Below are 17,999 nucleotides of genomic sequence, written 5' to 3' on the forward strand. Positions count from 1 at the left end.
CACCCAATTTCCAACCTCCCTTTCCTCTCCAAAATCCTTGATCGTATTGTCACCTCCCAAATCTTTCCTGAAACTCCATCTTTGAATCCTCCAGTCAGGTTTCCATTCCTGTCACAGTATCGAAACAGCTCTTATCAAAGTCATAAATGTCATCCTACTTGACTGTGACAAAGGTAAGCTTTCCCTCCTTGTCATTCTCGGACTGTATGCAGCCTTTGAGACCATAGACAACACCATCCTGCTCCAACACCTCTCCACAGCAACAGTGAAGGGACAACGATATAGGTCCAAGTCAGGTTGGTAAGTAACTTGGAGAGGAACTTCCAGGTGACCGTGTTTCCATCCTTGGCTTTCTAGGTGGCAGGGGTTGCGGGTTTGTTGAAGCAGCCTTGGTGAGTTGTTCTGTTCGTGGTAGGGGCACTGAATGTTCAAGGTGGTGGATGTGGTGCCAATCAAGGAGGCTGCTATGTCTTGGATGGTGTTGAGCACCTTGAGTGTTGGAGCTGCACTCATCCAGGCAAGTGGACAGTATTCCATCACACTCCTGACTAGTGCCTTGTAGGTGGTAGACAGACTTTGGGGAGTCAGGTGGTGAGTTATTCGCCCCAGAATTCTCAGCCTCTCACCTGCTCTTATAACCACAGTATTTCTATGGCTGGTCCAGTTAAGTTTCTGGTCAAGGGTAACGCCCAGGATGTTGATGGTAGGGGTTTCAATGATCCTTTCATTGAAAGTTCAGGGAAGTGGTTACGCTCTGTCTTATTGGAGATGGTCATTATCTGGCACATGGCACATTATTTTGCGTGAATGTTACTTGCCACCTATCAGCCCAAGCTTTAGACCCCCTCTATCAAGTTAGATGCTGAGGAGTGAAGCAGGAGTTAGCAATCTTTGTGGAATCCACCTAAAGATTAGTGGGTTTAACAAAAGAATGTCTCTTTGGAGCCAGGAGCCCTCGGAGTGTTCCTCTGAGTCCACAGCCTGTGAGGTAAGTGGCCAGGAGTTCACCTCACAAAGAGGGGTCAGCTGCCTGCGGAGGTTTTTTTTTAACCAGCAGCTCACTCAGATTACATCAACAATGCAACTACTTGGTTCTCCCACTTGGGGCTAGGGTTCCCAACCCTCCAGGATTGCCCTGGAGTCGCCAAGAATTAAAAACATACTTCCCAGGAACAACCCAGAAAGAAAACCATAGGAGGCATTAAGAAATGGTATTTATAAAAACTTGCTTTTGAGCACTTAGGCATTTGGCAGAAAATTACTGTGTGTGGGACAAGGTGTTGTTTGACTGAATCAGTAAAGATCCAAGTGGATGATGAAGATTCAGTTGGCTTTCCAATTCGGAAGGGGGCACACCTTGAGGATGGACACTTCACGTGACCAATGGTGGAAGTGTTTGGGTAAGGCAATTGGAGGTAGGAAATCAGGTTATATAGAAGTTATGGCACAGAAACAGGCCATTCAGCCCAACAGCTCTAGGTCAGTGTTTATGCTCCACTGGAGTATTCTCCCATATACTTTCTTTTTTCCTCCTCTCTTTATCCACTTACTCCTTGTAGGCATCTACGCTGTTCTTCTCATCTACGCCATGTGGTAACAAATATTTTCTAACACATGATGAAATATATCCAGTGTCGGCAATTAGAGCTGGGCCTGCATTTCAGGCCTCCAGACAGGTACAAAACAAGTTCCCCTCCCTGAGAGTTCGAATCCCACCATGGCAGGTTCTGAGACTGAATCTCCAACATGCCGGCCAAAGCTGTTGGGACTATTGAGCAAACCCAGCTGCTTCACCAACCCATGCCTTTTCGCAAAGGAAACCAAATGAGTTTACATGAGGATCCAGTACCACACAAGGCATTTTGCTCTTACTGAAAAGGGCAATAAAGATGGCCTCATCAGTTCCAAGAAAGCGCAAAACTCTTAAAGACAGGCTTTAATTATCAAAGTGAAGTCTGTCTTGGATTGGAGTGCTTCCCTTCATCAGCCATCCGTTTGAAGGGAATCAAGCCTGGTCCCCCTTGACCCAATGGGACTGTAGATCCTGGGAGCTGGTCTCAAGTTAGACCAACGTGGAAACCCTGCTTTCCTGCATTAAAGTGGAGGCTGGCTCACTCACTGAGATTGAATTCACAGTTCGAATAGGACAACAGGAGGGGGCAGTGAGTGGATGTTGGGTTCTGGATAGACTGGAGATGAAAGAGATTAAAACAAATGCTGGCAGCACAAAATATGGCTGGGAAAAAGGGAGCATTGTTCCTACCCCCACAAAAAAAGGGCATCTTTTAACGAAATCCTTCTTCACATTACACATAACTGCCAGCAAGCTATCTGTTGCGGAAGCTATCGACTTGGAAGAGGCCCAGCTCATTTTTCAAAAAAATGCAAATTGAATTCGGAGCCACTTGCACACAAACAAATGGAAAATAAAAACTGCCAAACAAGACATGTCTTCCTGCAACATGCTGAGATTTTCTTCCTCTGCAAAAAGCAAACTAAGATGAAGACAAAGGCCTGAAGAGCACTTTAGTGTCACAAGTTGCCAATTAATTTTACTAGTGACTGGAAATGGGGAAGCAAAGAACTAATCAAACACACCCAAAAGCAGTGGGGCACTACCTTGAGTTACCACAGCACTGCAGCAAGCAAAAGAGCCTGCAACAGGGCCAAAAACACATAACGCAGCAGGTCTCCCAATCCTTTCAACAGAACATTATAATTGGATGTGATCACAACAGGTCTTCTACTTTGCTAATGAAAAGCATATTGCTCAGTTCTTCAATCTCAGTGTCCAGTTGAAGTGACATTAAGAGAATCTTGCATTTATGTAATGCTCCTCACAACCTCAGGAAGCCTTAAAGTCTCTCACAGCCAGTGAGGTACTTTTGAGGTGAAGTCAAAATGCAGGAAATATGGCAGCCAATTTGTTTAGAGCAAGTTCCTACAAACAGCAATGTGATATGACAGCAATCTGCTTCAGTGATGTTGCCTGAAGGATAAATATTACTGGGGTGGGGTGGTGGTGACATAGTGGCATTGTCACTGGACTAACAATCCAGAGACCCAGGGTAATGCCTGGGTTCGAATCCCACCACAGCAGATAGTGGAATTTGAATTCAATAAAAATCTGAACCATGAAACCAATTGTTGTTTAAAAACCCATCCAGTTCACTTAATGCCCTTTAGGGAAGGAAATCTTCCAGACCTTACCTGGTCTGGTCTGCATGTCACTCCAGTCGCACAGCAATGTGGCTGACTCTCAGATGCCCTCTGAACAAGGGCAATTAGGGATGGGCAATAAATGCTGGCCCACATCCCATGAAATGAATTTTATAAAACTCCGAACAGCTGTGCCTCAGTCAGAAATAAGGTTAGGCCTTGGAGTGAGAGATTGTGGATTTCCAGAGCCTTGAGCAGTAAATCATGGCCGACACTCCAGTACAGCACTGAGAGAGCGCTGTCTTTCTGATGAAACATGAAACTGAGGCCACATCTGTCTGCTACGGTCCAGCATCAGCTGGGCATTCTCCAAATTTCAAAGAAGCAGTTTAGCTGGTCATCGCACGGTATAAACATGTCATTTTATTTTACTTTTTTTTTACTTCGGGTTTTAAGGTGATTGAAGTTTGCTTTGAAATGCTGGCCAACATCAGAACACGGGAGGAGCAAACCCTTACTGTTCAAATGGGGGAGCACCCAAACTCTTCATGACACATTAACTGTTGCTTGAAGCAAAGCCCTTCCTTCAGAAAAGGCAGACGCCCAGGTCAGGGGATGAGTTAAGTCCACTATTCTGGCATCACTATATAATGATATGAAGTGTTCTCAGAGTACTGCACTAGTGTTTCCCCGACAGCAACACACCATCAACAATTAACCTAAAGGCCCTCTGATGCCTTTGATCCATCATTTGCACTAAGGTAAGGTTACCTCAAGACAAGAAGTGTCCAATCTCTAATTACAGTTTTTGGGAGTGCCGCACTGAGCATTCAAAAGCTCAATGTCAGCGGTCCATCAAGTCAGTCTCTCACAAAGCAAGTAGCAGTCCATTCAACCCTTTCAAACCCATGTCAGAGCTGGCAGAGAAGTAATGTTCAGGCTTTGCTTTCAATCAGTGACCATTCTTTAACACAGATGGGTGGTTCGGACCTATCCTCAAAGTCATCATTTTAGGACTAAGAGAAGGAGAAATTTCTTCACTCAAAGATTTACAAATCTTTGGAATTCTATACTCCACAGGGCTATTGAGTATATTCAAGACAGAGATTGATTGTTTTCTTGAATTCCAAGTGAATATGGGGAAGGAAAGTGGAGTCAAGGTAGAAAATCAGCCACGATCTGAGTGGACGGTAAAACAGGCTGGTACAGCCAAATGACATAATCCTCCAGCTATTTCTTACGATCTTACATTCTTACTAAACTGTAGCCCAATTGGCTGTGAAATTCTTTGGCACACCCTGGAGGATGTGAAGGACACCATCTGGGCATGTCCCTACTTAATTCCATGAACTTTGTTTGTAAGACCACAGGTGTATTTTGCCCTGTGCAGGCACAAAGTGTGATCACAGGGAATGGGCATAACGACAATTCAATTAAAAAGGAAAGTCATGCTCCTTGACAGGTTACAGACTTACTCTCTTCAGCTAACATGGAGCCATCACCTCTGAACAAATCCATCTCAGTTATTGGACAAAAAACAAAATCCCAACTCTCCGATGTGCCAGGATGGGTAGGGTTCACAGAGGAATATTTGCCAAATTTGCTGCATGTAATTGTTCACAGTTTAATTTATGGGATCAGGTCTCATTACTTATTCATTGTGATCTGCTGCCGATAGGTAGGCTTGTTGCTGGGAGATTGCACTAGCAGACAAGAGTCTCTGATCAGCTGCAGTGCTTTAAAGTGCTGCAGCAGCCATTAGATGGGAAGCCGCCATTTAAACTGCCAATTAAATTAATCCAACAAGTCGTTGGTGCACAATTCCAAACCTTAAACACTACATAAAATATGTACAGTAAAGTAATGGCTATGATGTTACTGGACAGCAATCCAGAGGCTGTAATAGCATCCTCTTGTAATCATTTGGGTATGTATGTATATAAACCAAACTGAAATAAACCAGGTCAGTTGGGAACTTGAACTCACACAATTTCTTTTGCCCCGCAAAGATATCACTGTATGGTGACAAGGATGGGATTACTGATTCGCTAGCCGCACAAATTGGGTTGGAGAAGCTTCCAGCAAATCAGCAGAGGAAGTAGTAAAGGTTTTTTTGATGACAAGTAGGCTGAAAAACACAGTCTTAAAGAAGAGGCTGTTTTTACACATGGGTGGATTGACCTTCAAAAAGGCTGCACCAACAGGTACACTTGGGTGACCGGGAGGGTATAGCTGTGGCCGAGTGTCTTTCAGTGCCTGTGTAGTGCAGCTCAAGATGTTTCTCACTGTTAATAATATCCTCAATGTTCCTAATAATCCAGCTGTTAATCAGGCAGTGGGGGAAGGGGAAAAAGGTGATTTTTTTTGATGAAGGAGAGCCAGTGGTATATAATGGCTCAAGAATTTGCTCTCTCCGGTAAAGCCAATAGGCATGCCGCTGTCAAACACAGAGCAGCACTACAATCCCAAACTGATGGAGATTGCTGAAAGCGATCGGTTTGGAACAAGGAATCAATTGCCCAGTGAGGCCACTGGAGAGTTTACTGTGGCTTTGAAAATCTGCCCATTCATTGTCATTTTGGGGGATTTGAAGAGAGAGCATTGTGAGGCAGATTTATGTACAGTTAAAAAATGAATGCATTTGCAGTAAGGTGCTGACGTTGCCAAAGTTAACTTTTGACATAACTTGTCCAACGGCATTGTCCAAGGGCATGGCAGAACGTGACTCGAGAGAAGTCAGAGTTAACAACCACCAGTCATCTAAAGTAAATAAGCTGCGGTCGAGTAAGCAGAAGGCTCCAACGCCAGCAGTCAGTAGTAGCAGTGGTACGACAAAGTCCTGTTACCAGTGCTTAGGTGAATATTGGGCACAGAATTGCTGATTTGCGAAAGCAGAGTGCTCCAGCTGCAGGAAGGGGGTTATCTTGCCAGGGCACAATGAAAGAATGTACGTGGGGGAAATGCTGGCTGGAGGAAATGGCAGTCACTGCATACGGTTGTCAAACAGCACCAGATTGATGAAGGGTCGGTTAATACCCATACAATCCAAAACAAAAGCATGTCCAGGGGAAATTCACAAGGCATCGTAACACTGGATGGAGCTCTGGTAAACATGGAGGTGCATCAATCAGCCAGATTCCTGAATCGCTGACTCAACGTTTTATAGATCAACATCAGCTGGAGAAATCACACATACAATTATGAAGTTATGGAGGAGAGAAAATTCCCACAACGGGGTGTGTGTCGGTTCTAGTTACATACTAGGAATAATGTGCAAAATTGCCCATCATTGTAGCGAAGGGAGAAAACCCAACCTTGTTAGGAAGAAACTGGTTACCTGGATTTAAGTTCAATTGGAAGCAGCCTTTTCATGTCGCAATAAAATTCACACTGAAAGACAATGTGACCAGCAAGTACCCTCAGGTGTTTAGTGAAACAGGCAAGCCGATTCAAGATTATAAGGCTAATGTACGGGATCAGAGGAATGCCAGACCAGTCTATTACACACCTCTTCCAATACACTATCCTCTAAAGGAGATAGTAGAGCAAGAATTGAAAAGACTCGAGACTAAGAACATTATCTCTAAAGTAGAACAAAGTAATTGGGCTACCCCCATAGTGGGAGGACGAAAGTCAGATGATAGTGTAGGACTATTTTTTTTAATTCATTCAGGAGATGTGCACGTCGCTGGCTGGGCCAGCATTTATTGCCCATCCCTAGTTGCCCTTGAGAAGGTGGTGGTGAGCTGCCTTCTTGAACCGCTGCAGTCCATGTGGTGTAGGTACACCCATTGTGCTGTTAGGAAGGGATTTCCAGGATTTTGACCCAGCGACAGTGAAGGAACAATGATATATTTCCAAATCAGGATGGTGAGTGACTTGGAGGGGAACTTTCAGGTGGTGGTGATCCCATCTATCTGCTGCCCTTGTCCTTCTAGATAGTAGTGTTTGTGGGTTTGGAAGGTGCTGTCGAAGGAGCCTTGGTGAATTCCTGCAGTGCATCTTGTAGATTGTACACACTGCCGCTATTGTGGGTAGATGGTAGAGGGAGTGAATGTTTGTGGATGTGATGCCAATCAAACAAATTGCTTTGTCCTAGACAATGTCCAGCTTCTAGAGTGTTGTGGGAGCTGCACTCATCCAGGCAAGCAGGAAGTATTACATCACACTCCTGACTTGTGCCTTGTAGATGGTGGACAAGCTTTGGGGAGTCAGAAGGTGAGTTACACATCGCACGATTCCTAGCCTCTGACCTGCTCTTGTAGCCATAGTATTTATATGGCTATTCCAGTTCAGTTTCTGGTCAATGGTAACCCCAATGATGTCGATAGTGGGGCATTCAGTGATGGTAATGCCATTGAGCATCAAGGGGCAATGGTTGGATTCTCTCTTGTTGGAGATGGTCATTGCTTGACACTCGTGTGGTGCAAAAGTTAATTGCCACATGTCAGCCCAAGCCTGGATATTGTACAGGTCTTGCTGCATTTGGACATGGACTGCTTCAGTATCTGAGGAGTTGCGAATGGTGGTGAACATTGTGCAATCATCAGCGAACATCCCCACTTCTGACCTTATGATGGAAGGAAAGTCATTAATGAAGCAGCTGAAGATGGTTGGGCCCAGGACACTACCCTGAGGAACTCCTGCAGTGATGTCCTGGAGCTGAGATGACTGACCTCCAACAACCACAACCATCTTCCTTTGTACTAGGTATGACTCCGGCCAGTGGAGAGTTTTCCCCGATTCCCATTGACTCCAGTTTTGCTGGGGCTCCTTGATGCCACTTTCGGTCAAATGCTGCCTTGATGTCAAGGGCAGTCACTCTCACCTCACCTCTGGAGTTCAGCTCTTCTGTCCATGTTTGAACCAAGGCTGTAATGAGGTCAGGAGCTGAGTGACCCTAGCAGAAACCAAACTGGCATCAGTGAGCAGCTTATTGCTAAGCAAATGCCGCTTGATAGCACTGTTGATGAGCCCTTCCATTACTTTACTGATGACAGAAAGTAAACTGATGGGGCGATAATTGGTTGGATTGGATTTATCCTGCATTTTGTGTACAGGACATACCTGGGCAATTTTCCACATAGCTGGGTAGATGCCAGTGTTGTAGCTGTACTGGAACAGCTTGGCTAGGGGTGTGGCAAGTTCTGGAGCACCAGTCTTCAGCACTATTGCTGGAATATTGTCAGGGCCCATAGCCTTTTCAGTATTTAGTGCCTTCAGCCGTTTCTTGATATCACGTGGAGTGAATCAAATTGGCTGAAGACTGGCATCTGTGATGCTCGGGACCTCTGGAGGAGGCCGAGATGGATCATCCACTCGGCATTTCTGGCTGAAGATTGTAGTAAATACCTCATCGTTTGCACCGATGTGCTGAGCTCCTCCATCATTGAGGATGGGGATATTTATGGAGACTCCTCCTCCAGTGAGTTGTTTAACTGTCCCCCACCATTCACGACTGGATGTGGCAAGACTGCAGAGCTTAGATCTGATCCGTTGGTTGTGGAATCGCCTAGCTCTGTCTATTACTTGCTGCTTATGCTGTTTGGCATGCAAGTAGTACTGTGTTATAGCTTCACCAGGCTGACACCTCATTTTTAGGTATGCCTGGTGCTGCTCCTGGCATGACCTCCTGCACTCTTCATTGAACCAGGGTTGATCCCCTGTCTTGATGGTAATGGTAGAGTGGGGGATATGCAGGGCCATGAGGTTACAGATTGCTTTCGAGTACAATTCTGCTGCTGCTGATGGCCCACAGTGCCTCATGGATGCCCAGTCTTGAGTTGCTAGATCTGCTCAAAATCTATCCCATTTAGCACAATGATGGTGCCACACAACACGATGGAGAGTATCCTCAATGTGAAGGCGGGACTTCATCTCCACAACGCCTGTGCTGTGGTCACTCCTACCAATACTGTCACGGACAGGTGCATCTGTGGCAGGCAGGTTGATGAGAATGACGTCAAGTATGTTTTTCCCTCTTGTTGGTTCCCTCAGCACCTGCTGCAGACCCAGTCTCGCAGCTATATCATTTAGGAGTCGGTCAGCTGGGTCATTAGTTGTGCTACTCAGCCACTCTTGGTGATGGGCATTGAAATCCCCCACCCAGAATACATTCTCAGCCCTTGCCACCCTCAGTGCTTCCTCCAAATGGTGTTTAACATGGAGAAGCACTGATTCATCAGCTGAGGGAGGGTGGTACTTGGTAATCACCAAGGTTTCCTTGCCCATGTTTGACCTGATGGTATGAGACGTCATGGGGTCCAGAGTCGATGTTGAGGACTCCCAGGACAACTCCCTCTCGACTGTTTACCAGTGTGCTACCACCTCTGCTGGGCCTGTCCTGCTGGTGGGACAGGACATACCCTGGGATGGTGACCATGGTATCTGGGACATTATCTGTAAGAATGTTTCCATTAGGGTGACTATGTCAGGCTGTGGCTTGACTAGGCTGCGAGACAGCTCTCCCAGTTTCAGCGCTAGCCCCCAGATGTTGTTAAGGAGAGCTTTACAGAGTCGATAGGGCTGAGATTTCCATAGTTGCTTCCTGTGCCTAGGTCAATGCCAGGTGGTCCATCCGGTTTTGTTCCTTTTCTCTTCTTTTGTAGTGGTTTGATCCAACTGAGTGGCTTACTAGGCCATTTCAGAGGGCATTTAAGTGTCAACCACATTGCTGTGGGTCTGGAGTCAAACGTAGGCCAGACCAGGCAAGGATGACAGATTTCCTTCCCTAAAGGACAATAGTTAACCAGATGTATTTTTACAACAAAAAAAAAAGACCCATCATGACAGGCTAAAAAGCTGCTCCGAAGCATGGAGTTCAGGTGAAGGCACACAAACGTGAAATATTTCAGAACTCTGTAGAGTATTTACAGGGTAGGCAAAGATGGGTTATGTACCAAGATAAGGTTCAAACAATAAGAAATGTGCCACACTTTCCTAATATCTGAGCTCAGATCCTTCTTGGGGTTAGTGAATTACTACGGTAAATTCAAACCAAATTTGGCAACCTTATTATATCCATTGAATGAATTTGTGGAAGGGTGTTCTGTGGATTTGGACAAAGGAGTGTGACAAGGCATTCCAGTTGTGTAAAAGTAACTTGGTAGATGGTACAATGCTTGCACAATTTGATGTATCCAAAAAGATTGATTAGCATGTGATGCCTCTCCATATGGAGTAGGTGCTGTGATCTCTCATGTGTTGGATAGTGGTGAGAAAAGGTCTATTGCATTTGCCTCATGCACCCTCAGTGCCAATGAGCAAAATTATGCTCAGATAGAACGGGAAACATTGTCTTTGATTTTTGGGCCGGGATTTTACGGCTCTGTCATGGTGCGTCTCCCCCTGTGGATGCAGTGAGCCATTTAAATCTCCATTCAGCTCGGCGGGACCACAATATCCTGCCAGGCAGGAGGGTTGGTAAAATCCTGGCTTTGGAGTACGAAGATTTTGTAAGTACTTGTATGGTCATAGTTTCATGATCGAACGTGAACATAAGCCACTCAAGGCTACTTTGAATCCCTAAAGTCTCCAGTACCAATGTTAGCTGCAGCTCGAATGCAGAGATGGACATTGACGTTGTCTGCTTATCAGGGTGAAATTAAGTACCGGTGAGCAGAAGATCATTGTAATGCCAATGCATTGTCTAAATTACCATCCCCGGAGGTAGAGCTCCACAGGGAAGAAGTATTTTTCTTTTTGCATGTAGATGAGTTGCCCGTCACAGCGTATAATATTGCGAGAACAACTCATAAGGACCCTGTATTGACAAGGGTATACGACTATATCGCAAATGGGTGGCCAACACAGATATTGGATTTAAAAATGAGGCCTTTTCTTATGTGTAAGAATGAGTTTTCCATTGATAAAAGTTGTGTAATGTGGGGAGCCAGGGTTGTATTTTCTGAAAGTTACTGATCACAGTTGCTAAGTGACCTTCATGATCAACACTTAGGTATGAGCTTGACAAAGAGTTTAGCGCTAAAGCTATCTTTGGTGGCCAGGGTTAGATAAGGACAGAGAAGACTCAGTGAAACAGGGTAGGGTATGTCCAGCTGTAGAAAAGAAGCCTCCATTGGTGCCTTTGCAACCAGGGAAGTGGCCAGCTAGAGTGTGGCAGAGACGGCACATAGACTTTGCAGAACCTGAAGGGCAACAGTTTGTTTGCTGCTTATGGGTTCCCAGAGGAAATTGTGCCTGACGACAGACTTCGGTTTTGTTCAGAAGAATTGGTAAAATTCATGAGAATGAATGGGCTAAAACACACTAGAATTCCATGTATCATCCTGCTTCAAATGGAACAACAGAGCACACAGTACAATTTGTTAAGCAGGTTCTTGTTAAGAAAATGCTAGACACAAACTGGAAGAAACATCAATTGTCACAAACTGACGAGGTTTTAATTTGTTTATTGTAACACACCTCACACTACAGTTGGCAGAACACCAGCTGAGTTGTTTCTTAGAAGGCTGTACAGAATGAGGTTTTCATTGTGTTAAATGTGGCTTCACCAGTCAGTAGAAGAGAAACAATCCAGGCAGCAAGAGAGTCATGATAGGGATAGAGTGAGAGAAAGAAATCAGAAGTTGAACCAAGAGGCTAGAGTGAATGATCATCGTCATCATCTTACATGATTTAAGTGGCTACCAGGAAGAGTCATGAAAATATGTCCTCGCACATATTTGGTCAAGGTGTTTGGTCATGGAAAGGTTAGGTTTGTACATTTGGATGTTGTTTTACCTCCAGATGTTCACAAAGGAGGAGGAAGTCGGGAAGAATCAAACGAGTCTGATGAAATGGATAATTGGGATACGAGTCCAGTACCAATAGTTACTTAACACAAATTGTGTCTGAAACCAGTTCAGACCTGAAGCAGAGTCAGACAGGCATGTCTGGTGAAGTGGAAATTTCAAGTTGAAGGCCAAGGGCAAAAATCAGTCTTTGTTGGAGAAAACCTTTCAGACTCAGGCCAAGATGGGCCAAGGTCCTTCCCCAAGTTTTGAAAGTTTGGGTCAAGAAAGTGGGTATCCTCTTATGAATATGAAACCAGTGGTTAAGTTTGAATTGTAAATAAATGAAAAATAAGAAATGTAAGTAAATTGTATGAAATTTGAACATTGTTTAACTTTCTCATTCAAGAGGGAGGAGTGTAATAATACCTTCTTGCAGCCATTTATTTATGTATGTATATAACTGAAAACTGGAATAAACTAGTTTAATTGGGTACTTGAACTCCATGTAGCACAGTCTATTTGGACCTGTAAAGATATCACAGAGGCCTGTAGAAACAATCCAAAGAATGAGTGTTTAAATCCCACGAGAATGTGAGAATTTAAAGTCAGTTTAAAAAGTCCGGAAATAAAAAGCCAAGATCAGTAAAAATGACCATGAAGTAGCTGTATAATCACAAAAACCTGATTGGTTCATGAATGTCCCTCAAAAAAGGAAACCAGCTGACCCAGTCTCCAGGATAAAATGGGCCCTTATGCTTGGCTTCATCATACTAGATGCAGAGTTGTATGGCCAGCACTTTGTGGCACCAAACTGGCATGTGGCACTGACGGCTGGTCTTGGCAGAGCTTCACAGGTATGAACGCCACTGCCTCTCAAGACTTGTCCAAGTCCTCATTTTCAAACAAGAGATAGGCATTAAAGCTTAGGATCAGCCAACCATCACTGCAGCAGCAAGTCAATCACTCGCCTCTGCTTCTCTCCATTTACCTTAGGTGTCCTTAGCCAGGGCAGGAAGACTACTGGTCTCCGGGTAACCGCTCTTTCAGATTCCGTCCTGAAATAAAAACTTGGTGTAACTAAGAGGCATCTGCCTCTCTACTAAGTTACAGTCTGTGGAGGCAGTTTCCCCTTTGTCAGTGGTGGATGGGATGTACTGGGACATGCAAATATAGATGGCGCAAAGAGGGAATGTAGAGATGATGCAAGGAGGCAATGTAGACAATCTGGGCGCTATATCTGCAGGTCTCCCAGACACACTTTGTTTAATGCCATTCAAGCTTTAATATCTACTACTTAATGTAAAACTGCCACTATAAGACAGACACTTCCTCTACAGACAAAAAACAAAAATACCTGGAAAAACTCAGCAGGTCTGGCAGCATCTGCGGAGAGGGACACAGTTAACGTTTCGAGTCCGTATGACTCTGTTGAAAGTTCATTCAGACTCGAATCATTAACTGTGTTCCTCTCCGCCGATGATGCCAGACCTGCTGAGTTTCTCCAGGTACTTTTGTTTTTGTTTTGCATTTCCAGCATCCGCAGTTTTTTTTTGTTTTTATCTTAGTGCTTCCTCTAAAGAGTTCCCTTTGCAGGGTGAGAAAATGAAGTTTACACTGAATTTGTGGAGTAAATGCCCGAAACCTGGATAATGGAGGGCTGAGCAATCGCACACCTGCTCAGCTGCGTGTTGCAAGTGTAACTGAAGTTCTCGCACGTTATGAGCAATAGCTGTACAGCCTGGCAATGAACACAAATCTGAAAGGGGAGCTCAATTCACATTTTGAGCTTGAACATAGCAAAGCCACAATGAAACAAGTCTGCAAACCTCGCCCTGTAGATTGTTCCTGCACATTGGGAATGCTACCCTAGTCCTTTTTACAAGGAAGAAACCAAAAAATAATGACTGGCACGTTTTACCAGATTGTGAAATGTGCTTAGCATGTGAATGTGTACATACAATTTGTTCTGATCTGACAAAATTAAGCCGATTGTTTCAAGGAAATAGACATTTATACAATTCAATGGCCTGAAAATGGCAGGTCTGTTTTCGAAACTGCATCTCGAAAGTGGAAAATCTCCAAGGGGTGCAGTATTACAGCTGCTACTAACATGTAAAAACTCAATGCTCAATAATTTAGTCTAGTATGTCCAAGTCGAAGCATTAAATGCCAAGTCTATTATTTTTGATTGTTCTGTTATGGCATTTCATTAAAAAAAGCCCATTTTTAGAAAAAATTAACCCTCCCATGGTATGTTATAAAGAAGCTGGACAGTCAATTTTAGATTGTAGGTACATCAAAGTCACATGTTGGAGGGTTATCAATACAATGGCTGAACAACATCGGCCAGTGGCACAATCGCCCATTGCTCTGTGCTGAGCTGGAGAGGGTGGTCACAACGCCCCATCACATTTGCTGGATAGTAGGTGACCACAATCCAAAAGCCAACCAATGCTCACCTACTAAGGTCCAAATGATAAAGAGCAAGGACAAGGAGGCCAAGTGTGCTGGTGGTATGAATGGAGCACATCAAACGAGGTGTCAGCACTTTCGGTGGCAATGGAATCACCGGTGTTAAATATCTTATGTAATAATGAGAATAGGAGAAAGCATGTAGTATTAACAGTCATTATTAATAGATGACAAATCTAAAAAAAAATATTAAAATGTATCGTGTGTTTATTTAGCAAAGTGTCCTGAGGCACTTCACAGGAACGTATTCAGACAAAACAAATGTCACTGAGCGAAAGGAAGGGACCTTAGGACAAAGGACCAGAGGCTTAGTCGAAGAAGTAGGTTTGCAGGAGGGTTTTAAAAAAAGCAACATCGAGAGTTTTTGGGAGGGGGGATATTCCAGAACCAGGGCCAAGTTGAAGGAATGAGCAGCAATCATGAGGAAGGAAGTGAGGGATGCAATAAAAGCTCAGAATTAGAGAATTCTTGAGCAGTTGCAGGGCTGGAGCTAGTTAGCAAGATAGGGAGACCAGGGATGGATTTGAATGCAAGGATGAGAATTTTTAATTTTGAGACACTGGTGAACCAGTAACCAAGCTGGCTCAGTGAACACAGTGGTGATGGGTGCATGAAATTTGATGCAAGTTAGGATACGGGCAGAGTTTTCAATGAATTTTATGGAGGCTATAGGAGGCGACACTGCCCAGGAGAATATAGGAATAGTCAAAAAAGAAATTTGAAAAAAATCTGAAACTGATCCTATCTACATACCCATCAACTCCTCCAAAATCGAGAGTCCTGATTTGAACTTCCAACAGCAAGATGACAAAAAGTCTGCTTCGCAAGTACTTAGAAAATATCACTAAAACTCAGCAACTCCCCTGTTGCTTGTTTGGCTGAATCTGGTAGGCTGAGGACATGTCTAATGCACTTTCAGTTCCTCTAAACAAACAAGGATGGTCATCAATCAAACTGCTGGCAGCCTTCAGCTCCATGGAAACGGGGAGTCAATGCATCCTGTTCAAAGCGTGCCTGACAAAGTCTCATCGTCCAATGAAAAGTACAAAACCATGCACAATGTTAGATGGTGGATCTCCAAATTCACTCACAAACAAAGAGACCTACGGACAAGGCTCATGTTCATTTCCCCCTCTCCTTCCCCACACACAAATTCAATATTTGACTGTGTAGCTTCCCAGACTTTATATTGTCAGGAATTAGGAAGGCTGGAAAATTTTCACCCAAGTAGGGAGAGAGTTATGAAAGAGTCACCAAGGCAATCTCTCGAAGCAGACACCATCATTGGATTAAAGAAACTGAGGGACATGGTGACAGAGTGGGTGCTTGAGGCTGAGATCTCTCAAAATCAGACAGGCTTGTTGAGTCTAATGTACTTTTACTAATAGTTCTCGTATTCCTTCTTTTGAATTAGTACAGCAGAAGAACATAAATAGATAGGAACAGGGAAAGGCAGAATTGATGATCAGCAAGTTGATCTGGGGCACCTTCAGAACGTCTCAGATCAATTCTTACACGCTAATTTTACATCAAAGTTTCAGTTTCAGTTACAAAATCCAAAGGATAGAGATGCACCATTTTCTTTCTGATAATCTGATCCATGTCTAACTCATAACGTGTGTTGAAAGAAACCACACTAAATCATCCCTTAACACTCGATGCTTAGAGACTGTACATTAAGACACTAAACAGGACAACAGGGTGGTCAGTCTTCCAGGATTTTTCTGGAGGGGCTAGAAATTAAAAATTCATCGCCTGGACACTGCCTCAAGCAGCCGAGGAGACAAATATAATGATTTTTTTTTTAAATCATGCATTTGCTTTGAATAACTTTATTACTTATAAAAATATTGAACATGGAGTGAAAAAGGCAGTCTTATTGGGCAGGGTGGTTAGAGGCTCTAGGTTACGTGATGAAACCTCCAGGGATATGTCCCGCTGGAGTTGGCAACCCAAGCAGAGACACTGACTGCAGAAATATTTTCCCTGCTCTTTGGCCCACATTCTGTTCTGTACATGAAGGCAAGCTTGATTTAAGGAATGCAACTTTCAATTACTTTCAAGCATCCTTATTATTTTCCCCCCAATTACAGTCATGAACAGCACAACAGGAATTGGCAAAAACTCTAGCCCTGGCAGAATGCAAGTGAACGGAACCGTTTGAGATGAAGCAAATTTTTTTTAAAAGGCATCTGCTAGAAATCGGACTGAAGGGGGAAAAATTCACAGCCAGCCCACCAACACTTGGCAGGAGAAGGACAATTACCATTTTAAGGGGTCCCTTCTTCAAAGCTGAAAACCGTACCCTTGCTTGTTCTCCTTTGACAGTTCTGATGAAGGATTACCATCACCAAGTGTTTGGCACAGCAGCTCAAAAGCATTGACAGATCCATAACCCTGGATTCACCACTTAAATCAGAACAATTCGCACAACCACTACACTCCTTCACTCCTCACAGAGCATTCGAGACAAAAGGCAGCCAAGTGGGTGACGGCAACAGAGTTATCAGAAAGTTTCCCAAGGTAGGACAGACTAAAGGAATGGCTCATGACAGAATAGGGGTGAGTGAAGCACTGCCAGAGGTGCAGTCTTTCAGATGAGGTCTCATCTGCCCTCTCAGGCTGAATGTTGAAAATCCCATGGCCCTATTTCAAAGAAGAGCCAGGAAGTTCTCCGTGGTGTCCTGGCCACTATTTATCGCTCAACCAACGTCCCAAACAGACGGCTTTGTCACTATCACATTGCTGTTGGTGGCAGCTTGCTACATGCAAATTGGCTACCACGTCTCCTGCATCACAACAGTGACTATACTTCAATAGCATCGGCTTGGTTGTAAAGCACTTTGGGACATCCCGTGGTTGTGAAAAAGACACACTATATGGCTGTACCTGCATCTGCAAATATTGTTGGAATGGGGAGGCAAGGGATTACTGAAGGGTGGACCATCTCTGGCATCCCTCCAATGGCTGTCTGAGCACTCAGCTGGATGCTAAGCAGCACCTTCAGAGAGCATATGCTGAAGGCAGACTGCCCCTCTTAAAGGAATTCTGCCCTTCTTAAAAGCAAGCTACGCTGAATCACAGGACGGTATTGCTGAATGTTAATTCCCAGAATCTGCCCAAGGACTGTGCAGCAGTGCCACAAGGATTTTAATGAGCTCACATGGGTTGTCAAGGTCAATGAGTGCATCTTCATATGATATCTTCCACCCAACCTCTCAATGTACCACAACCCCATCACTATCCATCAGCACTCCATAGTACTCAGGCCCAACTCCAAATACTCCACCTCACTCTCACACCCATTCCAATGATGCCAACCTCACATCCAGCTCCTGATCATGTTGCAAACTCAGAGGCACTGCAACTCCCATGCCTGTGATAGTCTGTGTGTGGTTAGGTCACCAAATCCTCAGCCCTCCCTGGCAAGCACGTAACCAATCAGGATGACACTGGTGCCAGAAAGCCTCACCCACCCTGTCAATTACCTATGCCAATCAAACCTCAAATGTGGAATCCTGTGGCTGTCTTTGGGTTGCTGGGCCTTGGGTTGTTCCACACAGGGCCTATGTCTGTGATTTGTACAGCCCCTCCTATTGATCTTGCACTTGGAGAGAGTCTCTGTCCACAGAA

Source organism: Carcharodon carcharias, chromosome 21 (assembly GCF_017639515.1).
Source record: "Carcharodon carcharias isolate sCarCar2 chromosome 21, sCarCar2.pri, whole genome shotgun sequence".
Classification (NCBI taxonomy): domain Eukaryota; kingdom Metazoa; phylum Chordata; class Chondrichthyes; order Lamniformes; family Lamnidae; genus Carcharodon; species Carcharodon carcharias.